This window comes from Triticum dicoccoides, chromosome 5B (assembly GCF_002162155.2).
Source record: "Triticum dicoccoides isolate Atlit2015 ecotype Zavitan chromosome 5B, WEW_v2.0, whole genome shotgun sequence".
Classification (NCBI taxonomy): Eukaryota; Viridiplantae; Streptophyta; class Magnoliopsida; order Poales; family Poaceae; genus Triticum; species Triticum dicoccoides.
The window spans coordinates 128,668,472-128,683,253 of record NC_041389.1 but is presented as its reverse complement, the minus strand read 5'-3'; positions in this window follow the sequence as shown (position 1 = coordinate 128,683,253).

The window sequence follows — 14,782 nt, the reverse complement described above, 5'->3', positions numbered from 1 at the left end:
TTGTTTCTTATTTTCTGCCAAGCAATTTGGATGAGAAAACACGACAAGATATGATAAATAAGTGTATTATTATTGGATACGCAAGAGCCATACAATATTGAAAGTCAACCATTTGTGTATTTTAAAATAATGTTGAAAACAAGATAAGCTGATTAACTTGCGGTTTGCCTTAAATCGGAATTTTTCCCTTCTAAGATAAGCAATTCATATATTTTGTAATATTTCTTTTCTTTTTTCTGGCAGGGAGAAAAAGAGTTTATAGATAAGCACCAAACATGTCTGCATTACATAATCATGTGCCTCACCAGGCCCTAGTCGAAGCCACAGTGTGCTTCTCCTTTCTACCGGAATTTGCTAAATAATGACTCATGGAGTTCTGCTCTCGCCTAACGTGCTTGATTACCAGCTATCTTTCTTCCTGAAGATATGTGTTGATTTCACGAACCATCATAGAATGCAAAGATCTATCATTGTATCATGTGTGTCAACTAAAGGCGGTCGGATTGCACCACAATAGGCACCGACGTCCACTAGATAGCTAGAGCTAAGACCTCCATGCATGCAGTAAGCTCTGATTTCAATGGCGAGGAGTACTGATGCAGCTCTCGACGGGATAAGAATATGAGCACCCCAGATTCGTCATGCAAGATCATCCATGCACCTGCCTCGTTTTCTCGTTCACAAAAGGAACCATCAATGTTCAAAGTAGTCCAGACCGACGACGGTGATTCTCAGCGTAATGCTGGGATGTTGCCTTGTTCCACATGTGGAAGCACTCTTTGAGGGAGAGGAACACCAACCGACATCTTGCCCTTAACTTGGCCCGCATTAGGGTGGTTCTTGATGGACACCGGCGATTTGACATAGCTCAATAGGAATCGCTTCGATGCCTCCACCTCCGATGGTTTCTTGTGATGCGCAATCGCGCGACTGACGTGCCAGTTGCACCATAATGTCATCACCAATGTTAACTGCCCCCTCTCCGGTAGATTAGCAAGGGTGTGGAGCAACCATTCAGGCCCTAAGTTCACTAGTTGATGAAGCTCCGGAGTTTCCAGTGTTGCACCATTGCTTGCCAAAGCGCCACCATTCATGGACATCTGCAGAGGGCATGAAAAGTATCCTCCAACTCGGTCGCAGAGAGAAGGAATAAGTTGGAAACCTCAAATGTATGATGTTCTTCATTCACCGACCCAAGTAGGCAGAGAATCAGTTGCAACACACTCCTTAGGAGGGACCGATCTCATCTCCATAATAAAGCCCAGAGGGCTCATCGCCCGTTCGATGCCTTGCTTGCTATGATTGAAGAAGGACGAAGAGGTTCATCGAGCACCAACTAGTACGCGCTCCAGACGGTGAACGCGCCACTCAGTTCTGCTTCCCATGCCAGCACATCCTCCCCGAGGCAAGGGGATGATCTGATTTTGACTATCTACTCAATGTCGACTGGAAGGAAGTATTGCTGCAATAAACCAACTCCCCAGTTGCAATGATCGTCCAATAATTCAGATATACCCTCAGCAACCTACATCGTCCTGTGGGCAAATTGGCCTACCAGAGCCTACATTTTGGGATCAATCTTTTTGCGCCAGATTTGAACCGATCATCCATTTCCCACTATCCAAACTAAGACTTTTTGAGAAGTTAAAGGCCATGTTGAACTGCTTGCCAAGTAGGTGAAGAAGCATCAGAAAAATCGGTGTCCTCCATGTTGTCGTTGAGGAAGTATCGCGCCTTGAGAAAACTTGAGCATAAGGTGTCAGGGGCGGAAAGCACTCCCCCAAGCTCATCATGCGAGCAGCGCTTGGTCAAAAAGGCGGACCCCATGAATCCGAGGCTGCCATGTGACTTTGGTCGCATCAGAGCCTCCCAGGCACACTAGTGCTTCCCTCCCCTTCTCGGCTCCCCATCGGTAATTCCGAACCATGCATGTGAGGTCATCACATGTGGTTGCATGTAATCAGAAGACGCTCATCAAGTAACTTGGGAGTGCTTGGGCTATGACCTTATTAACACCTCCTTGTTGCTTTGAGCCATTTGAGAGTCACGTCGAAGGATAAGCCTCTTTGTATTCTTAAACGGCCTTTAGGCAAGCGCTAATTAGGGGTCGACAATCCCAAGTACTTCTATTCGAGGTTAACATTCTCCACTTCTGGAACTTGAGTAACATCGGTCTTTTCACGTGCTTGTTAGTGCTCTCCAAACAAAATAGAGTTTCTTTCAGTATTATTCAATTGCCTAGTAGCTCTTGCATAATTCTCCAAGACTCCTTTAATTTAGACAGTCTCAGCCTCGGTTGCCCGGAAGAATAGCAGCATGTCATTGATACATCTCCAACGTACCTATAATTTTTTATTGTTCCATGATATTATAGTATCAATCTTGGATGTTTTATATATATTTACAAGCAACTATATATCATTTTTTGGTACTAACCTACTAACTTAGTGCCCAGTGCTAGCCGCTATGTTTTGCTTGTTTTTGACTTTGCAGAATATCAATACCAAACGAAGTCCAAATGCCACAAATTTTTTTGGAGATTTTTCTGGCAATAAGAGACTCTGGAAGCTTTTGAAGGGGACGAGAAGATGGAGTAGTGGCCCACAAGGCACTAGGGCATGCCCCGGTAGCTTGTGGGGCCCACGTGGCTCCGTTCGATCTAACTCCGCCTCTATAAATTCTCAAAAATTAGGAAACCAACCAGCAGGGAGTCCATGAAATACCTTTTCCACCATCGCAAGCCTCTATTGTCGAGAGATCCCATCTGGGGACCTTTTCTAGCACTCCGCCAGAGGGGGATTCAATCACGGAGGAGCTCTACATCAACCTTGCCACCCTTCGATGATGCGTGAGTACTTTACCATAGACATACTCATGGAAATATGCCCTAGGGGCAATAATAAAATGGTTATTATTATATTTTCTTAATCATGATAAAGGTTTATTATTCATGCTAGAATTATATTGACCAGGAACTTAAATACATGTGTGGATACATAAACAAATACCGTGTCCCTATTGAGCCTCTACTAGACTAGCTCGTTGATCAAAAGATGGTTAAGGTTTCCTAACCATAGACATGAGTTGTCATCTGATAACGGGATCACATCATTAGGAGAATGATGTGATGGACAATACCCATCCGTTAGCTTAGCATATTGATCATTCAGTTTATTGCTATTGCTTTCTTGATGACAAATACATATTCCTTCGATTATGAGATTATGCAACTCCCGGATACCGGAGGAATACCTTGTGTGCTATCAAACGTCACTATGTAACTAGGTGATCATAAAGATGCTCTAAAGGTATCTCCGAAGGTGTTTGTTGAGTTGGCATAGATCGAGATTAGGAGTTGTCACTCCGAGTATCGGAGAGGTATCTCTGGGCCCTCTCGGTAATACACATCATAAGAAGCCTTGCAAGCAAAGTGACTAAGGAGTTAGTTGCAAGATGACGTATTACAGAACGAGTAAAGAGACTTGCCGGTAACGAGATTGAATTGGTATGAAGATACCGACGATCGAATCTTGGGCAAGTAGCATACCGATGGACAAAGCGAATTACATATGTTGTCATAAGGTTCGACCGATAAAGACCTTTGTAGAATATGTAGGAGCAAATATGGACATCTAGGTTCGGCTATTTGTTATTGACCGGAGAGGTGTCTCGGTCATGTCTACATAGTTCTCGAACCCATAGGGTTCGCACGCTTAACGTTCGTTGACGATATAGTGTTATATGAGTTATATGATTTGGTGACCTAATGTTGTTCGGAGTCCCAGATGATATCACGGACATGACGAGGAGCTCTGGAATGGTCCGGAGGTAAATATTGATATATAGGACGATGATATTTGGACACCGAAAGAGTTTCGAGATGTACCAGATAGAAATCGGGTCACTGGAAGGGGTTCCGGACAACCCCGGGAGGTTAATGGGCCATATGGGCCAAAAGGGGGGAACACACCAGCCCACAAGGGGATGGCGCGCCCCTCCTAGGCCGCAGCTGAAAGCACAAGTGCTCCCTGGGTGATTTTGGTAATTAATGTCAACATATCTCGTGTTGGACTAATACTTTCATCTAGTATATTTCATATAAGTTCAACATTGGAGTGACAGGACAAGAGGATGTGGAACCCCTTCAAGATGTTAAGGACAAACATTGGAAAAATCTCAAGACTCTTCATTTTCATTTTAGTGATCCAAGATCACAAAAATCCATAGGAAAGTCAATACTATTAAAAGGGGATGAGGTGTTGCTTAATGGCTTGCTTGCTCAGAGTGCTTAGTGATATGCTCCAAATCCCTCAACCACTTTCTCATTTCCACATATGTCCTAAACCCAAAGTCAAACTCGGCCCCACTGATTTGATCTATTCGGCGCCACAGAGTTCACTTGACATAGCCACTGCTAGAAACCCTAATCAGTTCGGTCTCACCGATGGGATCTCGGTCTCACCGAGATGGCCCTGCAAACTCTTTGTTGCCTATTGCAATTATTTTGGTCCCACCGAGTTTGCTTGACCAAGTCTCTGTTTGCTTATTGCTAAAATTGGTCTCACCGGGTTAATGCAATTGGTCTCACCGAGATGAGGTTTTGCCCTAACCCTAGCACATCGGTCCCATCGAGTTGACCTTGTCGGTCCCACCGAAAACTCTAACATTCACATTTTGAACCAGAACGGTCTGACCAGTTTCACTATTCGGTCCCACCGAGTTTGGTAAATTATGTGTAATGGCTAGATTTTGTGTGGAGGCTATATATACCCCTCCACCCCTTCTCCATTTGAGAGGGAGCCATCAGAACGTGCCTACACTTCCACTACTCATTTTCTGAGAGAGAACCACCTACTCATGTGTTGAGACCAAGATATTCCACTCCTACCACAAGATTCTTGATCTCTAGCCTTCCCCAAGTTGCTTTCCACTCAAATTATCTTTCCACCATATCCAAATCTGTGTGAGAGAGTTGAGTGTTGGGGAGACTATCATTTGAAGCACAAGAGCAAGGAGTTCATCATCAACACACCATCTATTACCTTTTGGAGAGTGGTGTCTCCTAGATTTGTTAGATGTCACTTGGGAGCCTCCCTCAAGATTGTGGAGTTGAACCAAGGAGTTTGTAAGGGCAAGGAGATCGCCTACTTCGTGAAAATCTACCCAAGTGAGGCAAGTCCTTTGGGGGCGATGGCCATGGTGGGATAGACAAGGTTGCTTCTTCATGGACCCTCCGTGGGTGGAGCCTTCCATGGACTCGCGCAACCGTTACCCTGTGCGGGTTGAAGTCTCCATTAATGTGGATGTACGATAGCACCACCTATCGGAACCACGCCAAAAATCTCCATGTCTACATTGTGTTTGCTCCGTCCAAACTCCTTCCTTCTACCTTCATATGCAATGATTTACATTCCACTGCTATACTCTTAGAATTGCATGTGTAGGTTGATTGTTTGACTTGTGTTAAGTTGCTAAAATAGGCCAAGACTTAAAATTGGGGAAAAGGCTAGATTTTTATTTGGTCAAGTAGTCTAATCACCCCCCTCTACACATACTTTCGATCCTACAACACCCTTTAGCGAGAGAAGGAAAGGGGGGAGTCGGCCTCCCCTTCCTTTCCTCTCCCTCCTTTCCTTCCCTCCTCCGGAAAATTAGGAAGGGGGCGCGGCCAGGGCAGGAGCCTAAGTAGGATTTGGACCTACTTGGGGCGCCTCCTGGCTGCTACCCTCTCCCCCGCCTATATAGATGTGGGAGGGGGGCGCCACACATAACCACGACAATCTCTTAGTCGTGCGTGGCGCCCCCCTCCACCGTTTACACCCTTGGTTATATTTTCGTAGTGCTTAGGCGAAGCCCTGTGAAGATAGCTTCACCATCACCATCACCATGCCATCGTGTTGCCGGAACTCATCCACTAATTTGTCGTCTTGCTGGATCAAGAAGGCGAGGACGTCACCGAGCTGAACGTGTGATGAACGCGGAGGGGACGTATGTTCGGTACTCGATCGGTTGGATCGCGAAGAAGTTCAACTACATCAACCGCGTTAATAAACGCTTCTGCTTACGGTCTACGAGGGTACATAGGCACACTCCTCCCTCTCATTGCTATGCATCTCCATGGATAGATCTTGTGTGTGCATAGATTTTTTTCGTTTTTCATGCAACATTTCCCAACAACGGCATCCGAGCCAGGTCTATGCATACATGATATGCATGAGTAGAACACAAAGAGTTGTGGGCAGTGATAGTCATACTTCTTACCACCAACGTCTTATTTTGATTCAGCGGTATTGTGGGATGAAGCGGCCCGGACCAACCTTACATGTCCACGTACATGAGACAGGTTCCACCGACATACATGCAACTTGTTTTGCATAAAGGTGGTTGGTGGGTGTTTGTTTCTCCTACTTTAGTTGAATCGAATTTGACTACGGCCGGTCCTTGAAGAAGTTTAAAACATCAAACTTGATGAATCACCGTTGTGGTTTTTGCGTAGGTAAGAACGGTTCTTGCTAGAAGCCCGTATCAGCCACGTAAAACTTGCAACAACAAAGTAGAGGACGTCTAACTTGCTTTTGCAGGGCATGTTGTGATGTGATATGATCAAAATATGATGTGATATATTTTGATGTATGAGATGATCATGTTTTGTAATATAGACAACCGGCAGGAGCCTTAGGGTTGTCTCTTTAGTGTATGAAATGCAAGCTCCATGTAATTGCATTACTTTATCGCTATGCGTTAGTAATAGTTGTAGAAGTAATAGTTGGCGAGATGACCCGACGCAACAATGGAGATCAAGGTGTCAAGCCGGTGATGATGGAGATCATGACGATGCTTTGGATATGGAGATCAGAAACACAAGATGATGATGGCCATATCATGTCACATATTTTAATTGCATGTGATGTTTATCCTTTATACATCTTATTTTGCTTAGAACGGTGGTAGCATTATAAGATGATCCCTTCACTAAATTTGAAGATAAAAGTGTTCTCCCCGAGTATGCACCGTTGCCCAAGTTCGTTGTTTCGAAGCACCTCGTGATGATCTGGTATGATAGACTCTACCTTCACATACAACGGGTGTAAGCCAGATTTACACACGCAGAATACTTGGGTTAAACTTGACGAGCCTAGCATGTACAGACATGGTCTCAGAACACTGGAGACCGAAAGGTCGAACGTGAGTCATATAGTAGATATGATCAACATAAAGATGTTCAGCATTCATGACTACCCCATCTCACGTGATGATCGGACATGGGTTAGTTGATTTGGATCATGTATCACTTAGACAACTTCAGGGATGTTGATTTAAGTGGGAGTTCATTAGTAATTTGATTAATTGAACTAAGATTTATCATGAACATAGTCAAAATGTCTTTGCAAATTATGTTATAGTTCAATAGCTCGCGATGTAGCTTCCCTATTTTTTTGATATGTTCCTAGAGAAAACTAAGTTGAAAGATGATGGTAGCAATAATTCGGACTGGGTCCATGATCTGAGGATTATCCTCATTGCTGCACAGAAGAATTATGTCCTTGATGCACAGCTAGGTGATAGACCTTTTGCAGGAGCAGATGTAGACGTTCTGAACTTTTGGCAAGCATGATATTACAGGAGCATCAAGCAGTTTTAGGGCAATTTCAGGGCCTTCTTTGTGGTTGCCTGTTGATTATTATTTAGAGATTGGGAGAGATGGGGTGAGCAAAGTTCTATCAGTATTTAGATTTGGGACTTCAGAACTTGAAGAGCATCAGGTGTGTGCCACTATGCAAGGCACTGGAAGAGAAGTTTTGCCCCACTATGATGGTATCATGATCTAGATCCTAAAGGAGTTATCCAGCAGTCAGTTGCATAGACCTGGAAAAACTACAAATATTCTCATGCTTTGGTGATATTGCACTTTCAATTGGAGAGAATTTTTAGAAGCATTTGATCTATGCAATGTCAATACTACAAAAGGCAGCAGATTTGTCGGTGCCCACAAATGCAACCGATAATGAAATGCTTAACTACATCAATCAACAGAGAAATGGTGTCTTGGAGGCCTGTTTTGTGGCTAAATCACCGTTGAAATTTCTTGGGGGTATCCACAAGATCATCTATCATCCGGATGAATCAGGTGATATCCATCTAAATCTATTAGCACATATTGTTTTCATTAAAGAACAATTACTCTGGCTTGCGATTTTTTTGATGCAGGACAATTGTTCACTGCAAGGGTGATGGTCGTGTCATGGATATATAGCTCGCGTCACCATTATCATGCGCTGCATCTACCCGTGCCATAATGCTCAGCGGACGTATGTGCAAACCGCAGCCTCGGCGGCCCAGTCTACATCAACATGACGCGGCTGACTCGCCAACCGGGTTAGATTTCATACTTTCTTGACCAGGCGTGAGCACCAAACGGCTGTTGCTGCCTTTAAAGCAATCATGTGGCCTGAGTGCCAAATGGTTGTTGCTTCCTTTAAAGCAATCATGTGGCCTAAGTGCCAAACGGCTGTTGCGGACTTGAAAGCAATCATGTGGCCTAAGTGCCAAATGGCTGTTGCTGCCTTTTGAAGCAATCATGTGGCCTAAGTGTCAAACGACTATTGCAGCCTTGAAAGCAATCATGTGGCCTGAGTGCCAAACGGATATTGCTGCCTCTAAAGCAATCATGTGGCTTAAATGCCAAACGGCTGTTGCGGCCTTGAAAGCAAACATAAGGCCTGAGTGTCGAATGACTGTTGCGGCCTTCAAAGCAAATATGCGGCTTGTACACCAACTTTTTCGGTCATGCCTCGAAAGCTGGTCTAACGAATATTTGAGATTTGCATATTTTCTGTTTTGGTTTTCAGATATTTTATGCTCTCAATTATTTGCTTTTTATGAATCCCCTGGTTATACCGACTCCGGGTTATCTGGCTCATATTTGAGTCTTTGGGTTATCACCCGTCCTGGCTTTTGACTTTAAGTCGCTAGTATAATTTTGGCTATAATCCACCATCATAATCTTTTCAAATGATTGTTTATGACCATGAGTCTCTGGGTTATAACCCGCCTTGGATTCGAGCCTTAAAAGTTGACTTATGAATTATATTATTATGCATATTTGCAATTTTTATAACATCTCTGTTTGCAGGGATTATTAGTTCTTGATGTTTACAAAGGCTATAAGCAGCGGGGTTACAAAGATCCCCGATTACAATGAATGCACATTAAGTCGCCATCGGCCAAGAGCCACTGAGTATTTAACTCTGGATTTGCTTGTCAACGGACAAATCTTGTGATTGTTTTCATACCAGATTATATTATTCCAATCTTGAATAGCCAACATGACTGGATTTTCATTATGGTTGTTAACCAGTATTTATTGATTGAGGGTTTCATACCGGATTATATTTTTCAAATCTTTAATAGCCAAACATGGCTGGAATTTCATTATGGTTATCATAACCAGTATTGGATGATTGAGGTTTTTGAAAGCCCCTTCAGAGTAATGGCTATTATTCCTTCATCCAAAAATACCAGCTCACAGCAGAGAGCGTGGTTCAATATTGATATGCAAGGCTTTCAACAACATCATCTGGACAGTGGATATGATTTATTCTACAATGGAAGGAATAGTTCCGAGTCGATGCAAGCACACAACCCAACACTTGGGGGCTACATTATTAAATCAAGATTACATCAAGTATGTAAGTCCCATGTCACCGCAAGCATGTACCATGGCACTTGGGGGCTAATGCAAGTTGCTCTTCAAATCATTACATTGTCAACAGACTCGGTTATCTCAAGAAGATGAGCCGGCCTTATATCTTTTTTCTAAGTCCCAGCACAGTATTTTCTTACTGAGCCGGCCCTTGGGGGCTACACATTGCTTATCAAGTCTATTAAATCAGATATGTATAAGTCCTTGCTTATTATTGCATAATGACCTGGCCTTGGGGGCTACACTGGTTGAAGTTTTATGAGCATAAGAAATTTTCAAGTCCCAGGTTGCTGCAGGCAAGACAACCCGGTACTTGGGGGCTACATATGTGGAACATTCAACTTATGGCTGGTGACTCAGATGAACAATCCGGATTTCTCTAGAGTTGCAATATTTATATTGAAGCAAGTCTTAAAGATATCACTATGTTCCCCTCTAAAGACTTGGGGGCTATAGAAGTTTGCAAAGGTTATCTCCTCCGGGCAATTCAAACAACTTAAACATCATAGGGATTTTTTCGTTGAATTCTGAAGTATTGAAAGTTTGCACAACATTAGACGAATTTTATCAAGACAAGGTAGTTGAAGATAATAAGGGTTAATTTTTCTCCAAGGATCCAGCATCAGTTATTGATATGATAGAGATTCAAAAAAAATTGGAGCTGGTCAACTAGTATTTTTTGAGTGAGCCGGTCCCTTTACATATTCTTATTTTAAGGGTTTAGCATGAATAAATTCAAAACTAAACTGGGGGCTAATGTTGGGGATATTCCCCACGACCAAGACCCGGCTCATAAGGATAAGCCGCCCTAAGGCTTAAGTCATCTCTGGGTTTAAGTTGCCATGACGTTAAGTCATCTTAGATCCTGACCCGGCTGGTGAGACCCGGCAGACAGTCTTTAACCCAGTAGACAGTTGTAAGCCGACAGATAGTCTCTAACCGGACAGACAGTTATGACCTGGCAGACAGTCTTTAACCCAGCAGACAGTTGTAAGCCGGCAGACAGTCTCTAACCCGACAGACAGTTATGACCCGACAGACAATTATGGCCCAGTAGACAGTTATTACCCGATAGACAGATTGTGACTCGGCAGATGCATGGAGTCACAGAGATGAGTCGCCTGGGGTTAAGAAGCCCAAGACGTTAAGAAGCCCACGGTGAGAGGTCAGAATAATTTAAGTCTTAATCCGACTTGGACTCTACATGTAACCCGCCCCTTCAACTTATATAAGGAGGGGCAGGGCGCCCCAAGAGGTCAAGTTTTTCTAGACGTCTCAATAGACAGGTCTCAATCGACAAGTCTTAGACAAGATAAAAGTAGATGCTCTCGAGATAGAGGTAGGAAAACTTCATCCTTGTAACCAAGATCGTCATCATTATCAATATCAATCAAGCAGGATGTAGGCTTTTACCTCCATCATGAGGGGCCGAACCTGGGTAAAATCTCGCGTCTCTCGTCCCACTCAACCCCTCTCAAGCTACCAGTTAGATGCGTTGGCCTCATGACTAAGTCCTTTTCATGAGGACATCTGCCATGACAAATCCAAGGCATTAATAGTTTAAGGCACCATGCTTTATGGCTTAGAACCGGGACTTCAAAACCGTTTTGAACGCCACGGAGCATATGAGATGTTCCAAGAGCTGAAATTGGTATTTCAGACTCATGCCCATGTCGAGAGATATGAGACCTCTGACAAGTACTTTGCCTACAATACGGAGGAGAATAGCTCAGCTAGTGAGCACGTGCTTAGAATGTCTGAGTACTACAATTGCTTCAATCAAGTGGGAGTTAATCTCCCATATAAGATAGTGATTGACTGCGTTCTCTAGTCACTATCACCAAGCTACTAGAACTTCATGATGAACTATAATATGCAAGGGATGACGAAAATGATTCCCGGGCACTTTGCGATGCTCGATAAGGTAGAAATCAAGAAAGAGCATCAAGTGTTGATGGTTAACAAGACCACTAGTTTCAAGAAAAAAGGGCAAGGGAAAGAAAGGGAACTTCAAGAAGAATGGCAAGCAAGTTGACACTCCCGTGAAGAAGCCCTAAGCTGGACTTAAGCCTGAAACTGAGTGCTTCTACTACAAAGGGAATGGTCACTAAAAGTAGACCTGCCCCAAATATTTGGTGGACAAGAAGGATGGCAAAGTGAACAGAGGTATATTTGATATACATGTTATTGATGTGTACCTTACTAGTATTCGTAGTAGCCCCTGGGTATTTGATACTGAAGGAAATATGCCCTAGAGGCAATAATAAAGTTGTTATTTTATATTTCCTTATTCATGATAAAGGTTTATTATTCATGCTAAAATTGTATTGATCAGAAACTTAAATACATGTGTGAATACATAAACAAATACCGTGTCCCTAGTAAGCCTTTACTAGACTAGCTCGTTGATCAAAGATGGTTAAGGTTTCCTAACCATAGACATATGTTGTCATTTGATAACGGGATCACATCATTAGGAGAATGATGTGATGGACAAGACCCATCTGCTAGCTTAGCATACTGATCGTTCAGTTTATCGCTATTGCTTTCTTGATGACAAATACATATTCCTTCGACTATGAGATTATGCAACTCACAGATACCGGAGGAATACCTTGTGTGCTATCAAATGTCACAACATAATTAGGTAATCGTAAATATGCTCTACAGGTATCTCCGAAGGTGTTTGTTGAGTTGTGATACGTCTCCGTCGTATCTATAATTTTTGATTGTTCCATGCCAATATTATTCAACTTTCATATACTTTTGGCAACTTCTTATATTATTTTTGGGACTAACATATTGATCCAGTGCCCAATGCCAGTTCCTGTTTGTTGCATGTTTTATGTTTCGCAGAAACCCAATATCAAATGGAGTCCGAACGGGATAAAAATGGACAGAGCTTATTTTTGGAATATTTATGATTTTGGGAAGTAAAATCAACGCGAGACGGTGCCCGAGGTGGCCACGAGACAGGAGGCGCACCTGCCTTCCCTGGGCGTGCCCCTGACCCTCGTGGGCCCCTCGTAAGGCATTTGATGCCCTTCTTTGGCCGCAAGAAAGCTAATTTTTGAAAAAAAATCTGGGCAAAGGTTTCAATCCAATCGGAGTTACGGATCTCCAAATATAAAAGAAACGGTGCCAGGGCAGAATCCAAGAACGCAGAAATAGAGAGAGACAGAGAGACAGATCCAATCTTGAAGGGGCTCTTGCCCCTCCCATGCCATGGGAGCCAAGGACCAGAGGGGAAACCCTTCTCCCATCTAGGGAGGAGGTCAAGGAAAAATAAGAAGATGGGGGCTTCTCTCCCCCTTGCTTCCGGTGGCGCCGGAGCGCTGCCGGGGGCCATCATCATCAGCACGATCTACACCAACACCTCCGCCATCTTCACCAACATCTCCATCAACTTCCCCCTTCTATATTCAGCGGTCCACTCTCCCGCAACCCGTTGTACCCTCTACTTAAACATGATGCTTTATGCTTCATATTAATCCAATGATGTGTTGCCATCCTATGATGTTTGAGTAGATTTTCATTGTCCTATCGGTGATTGATGAATTGCTATGATTGGTTTAATTTGCTTGTGGTTATGTTGCTGTCCTTTGGTGCCCATCATATGAGTGCGCACGTGGATCACACCATAGGGTTAGTTGTATGTTGATAGGACTATGTATTGGAGGGCAAGAGTGACAGAAGCTTCTAGCCAGCATAAAAATTGATGCATACGGGATTGAAGGGGGACCAATATATATTAATGCTATGGTTGGGTTTTACCTTAATGAACGTTAGTAGTTGCGGATGCTTGCTAATAGTTTCAATCATAAGTGCATAGAATTCCAAGTCAGGGATGACATGCTAGCAGTGGCCTCTCCCACATAAAACTTGCTATCGGTCTAGTAAAGTAATCAGTTGCTTAGGGACAATTTCACAACTCCTACCACCACTTTTTCACACTCGCTATATTTAATTTATTGCTTCTTTATCTAAACAGCCCCTACTTTTTATTTACGTGCTTTTTATTATCTTGCAAACCTATCCAACAACACCTACAAAGTACTTCTAGTTTCATACTTGTTCTAGGTAAAGCGAACACTAAGCGTGCGTAGAGTCGTATCAGTGGCAGATAGGACTTGAGAGAATATTTGTTCTACCTTTAGCTCCTCATTGGGTTCGACACTGTTACTTATCGAAAGAGGCTACAATTGTCCCCTGTACTTGTGGTTTATCAAGACCTTTTTCTGGCGCTGTTGCCGGGGAGTCATGGCATGGGGTGAATATTCTCGTGTGTTCTTGTTTGCTTTATCACTAAGTAATTTTTATTTGCTGTTCTTAGTTGTTCTCTATCTTTAGTTATGGATATGGAACACGAAATACCAAAAAAATTAGGTGTGCTTGATACTCATGGAGATGGGGAACCTCCTAAAACCCTCGATGCTCGTTATGTGAAAGACATTATGTACTACTTTAATAATCCTGAGAAAACCCCATTCAATTATGTTGTGGGAGACACATTGGATCAACGTGAATACTCTAGGGATTATCGCTTGACACAAAAAGGGAAACTATTATGGGATCAAATTCATATGTTACGTTGGTATGCTAGGCAACTATACTTGAACTATGATATTAATTGTTGCTCCAGGATGAAGGCTCCACACCTTCCCTTTTCATGCAAATTTAATGATGATAAAACCTTGGCTTCCTATGCTAATGGTATATATGATTACTATGATGTTGAACAAATTGAGGAATTTGTTGCTTTTAAAGGTGCTTATGAAATTGAATCTTTGTTTGAAAAGTATGAAGCTTTAGATGATGATGTTTATAGGCCTGAAAATTATGCTATATTTAAATATTGCTATGAAAATTATGAATATAACTACAATATTGATGCGTTTATTGAGAAAGTCTCCGCTGTCCAAGAAGAGACTAATATTTTGCAGGAAGCTATGGAAGAAGAAATTGATGAAACTGTAAGCTCATTGGATGAAAAGGATGAGGAGGAGAGCGAAGAACAAAAGGAGGAAGAGCGGATTGATCACCCGTGCCCACCTTCTAATGAGAGTAACTCTTCAACTC